Source organism: Petromyzon marinus, unplaced genomic scaffold, assembly GCF_048934315.1.
Source record: "Petromyzon marinus isolate PM22_M1 ecotype Great Lakes invasive population unplaced genomic scaffold, UKy_Petmar_22M1.pri1.0 PM_G_Scaffold_274, whole genome shotgun sequence".
Taxonomy (NCBI): domain Eukaryota; kingdom Metazoa; phylum Chordata; class Hyperoartia; order Petromyzontiformes; family Petromyzontidae; genus Petromyzon; species Petromyzon marinus.
In genome coordinates this window covers 47,501-50,000 of record NW_027422844.1, presented here as the reverse complement: position 1 = coordinate 50,000, position 2,500 = coordinate 47,501, and positions in this window count along the sequence as shown.

Sequence of the window (2,500 nt, the reverse complement as noted above, 5' to 3'; positions counted from 1 at the left end):
CAGCTTCCCACCTATAGTCAGACTCATCCCCACCAGAGATCAGCCCAATGAGGGTGGTGTCGTCCGACAAACTTCAAGAGTTTGACGGACAGATGATTGGAGGCGCAGCTGTTGGTATACAGGGAGAAGAGCAGTGGGCAAAGGACGCAGCCCTGAGGAGTTCCCGTGCTGATGGACCTGGAGTCAGAGACTTCTGTTCCCGGCTTAACGCACTGCTTCCTGTCAGAGAGGAAGTCTGTGATCCACCTGCAGGTGGAGTAGGGCACGTTCAGCTGGAAGAGCTTGTCCTGAAGCAGGGCAGGGATGATGGTGTTGAAGGCAGAGCTGAAGTCCACAAACAGGATCCTGGCGTAGGATGCTGGGGCGTCCACATGCTGTAGGGTGAAGTGGAGGGCCATGTTAACTGCGTCGTCCACAGACCTGTTGGCTCTGTAGGCAAACTGAAGGGGGTCCAGGAGAGGGTCTGTGATGGCTTTGAGGTGTGCCAGGAGCAGGCGCTCAAAAGACTTCATTACCACAGATGTAAGGGCGACCGGTCTGTAATCATTTAGTCCTGTTGGCCTTAGCTTTTTGGGCACAGCGATGATGGTGGAGGACTTGAGACAGGCTGGTACATGGCATGTCTCCAGGGAGGTGTTAAAGATGTTGGTGAACACCGGAGACAGCTGGCCAGCGCAGTGCCTGAGGGTGGCTGGAGAGACAGAGTCCGGCCCGGCTGCTTTGCGTGGATTCTGCCTCTTGAAAAGCCCATTAACTTCTCCCTCCTGAAAGGAGAGAGTCGTTTCTGTAGTATGGGTGGGGGATGGGGCCTCTTGGGTGGGAAGGGGTGGTTCAGGACAGTCCAATTGTCTTTCAAATCTACGGTAGAACTCGTTCAGGTCGTTGGCTAGGCGGGAGTCGTTAGTGGTGTGGGGCGCTCTGGGTTTGTAGTTGGTGATGTGCCTGAGCCCTTTGGCAGACAGAAGCAGCGTCGTTAGTAGAGAACTGGTGTTTTAGTGTCTCTGAGTACAGTCGTTTAGCCTCTCTCACCGCTTTGCTAAACCTGTTCTTCGACTCCTTGAATCTGTCTCTATCCCCACTCCTAAACGCTTCCTCCTTCTCCAACCTCAACCTTTTGAGCTTTGCTGAGAACCAGGGCTTGTTGTTGTTAAAGTTCACCCTGGTACGTGTTGGGATACAGCAGTCCTCACAGAAGCTGATGTACACAGCCTCTGTGAGTTCATCCAGACTATTGGTAGCAGTCGTGAACATATCCCAGTCAGTACAGTCTAAGCACGCCCGCAAATCTTCCACAGCCTCACTGGTCCACTGTTTAGATGTCCTCACAGCAGGTTTACAGAGTTTTAGTTGCTGCCTGTATGCACGAATCAGGTGGACCAAGGGAGTTCTGTGCGAGCCGAACAGCCCCGTGACCCACAAGAGAAACATCCCCGCCAAATTCGAGCGTTTGACGGGGTCTATCCGTGAAAAAATATTCACGTTTTTGAGTGCACATGCATTTCTGCTGCAAATGCCTCTGGAAGTTTCATGCCGTTCGTATGCCAATTGTGGCAACACGAAAATGACCCGTTTTCCCATTCCGAGGGATTTCTGTGCGACCCTAACAGCCCCGTGAGCCACAAGAGACACATCCCCGCCAATTTCTAGCGTTTCACGGGGTCTATCCGTGAAAAATATAGACGTTTTTGAGTGCACATGCATTTCTGCTGCAGATGCCTCTGGAAGTTTCATGCCGTTCGTACGCAATGTGGCAACACGAAAATGACCCCTTTTCCCATTCCGAGGGATTTCTGTGCGACCCTAACTAACAGCGCCCGTGAGCCACAAGAGAGACATCCCCGCCAATTTATAGCGTTTCACGGGGTCTATCCGTGAAAAATATAGACGTTTTTGAGTGCACATGCATTCCTGCTGCAAATGCCTCTGGAAGTTTCATGCCGTTCCTATGCAATGTGGCCACACAAAAATGACCCGTTTTCCCATTCCGAGGCATTTCTGTGCGACCCTAACAGCCCCGTGAGCCACAAGAGAGACATCCCCGCCAACTTCTAGCGTTTGACGGGGTCTATGCGTGAAAAATATTAAAATTTTTGAGTGCACGTGCCTTTCTGCTGCAAATGCCTCTGGAAGTTTCATGGCGTTCCTATGCAATGTGGCAACACGAAAATGACCCCTTTTCCCATTCCGAGGGAGTTCTGTGCCACCCTAACAGCCCCGTGAGCCACAAGAGACACATCCCCGCCAATTTCTAGCGTTTCACGGGGTCTATCCGTGAAACATATAGAAGTTTTTGAGTGCACATGCATTCCTGCTGCAAATGCCTCTGGAAGTTTCATGCGGTTCGTACGCAATGTGGCAACACGAAAATGACCCGTTTTCCCATTCCCAGGGATTTCTGTGCGACCCGAACAGCCCCGTGAGCCACAAGAGACACATCCCCGCCAATTTCTAGCGTTTCACGGGGTCTATCCGTGAAAAATATCAATTTTTTTTTGACTGC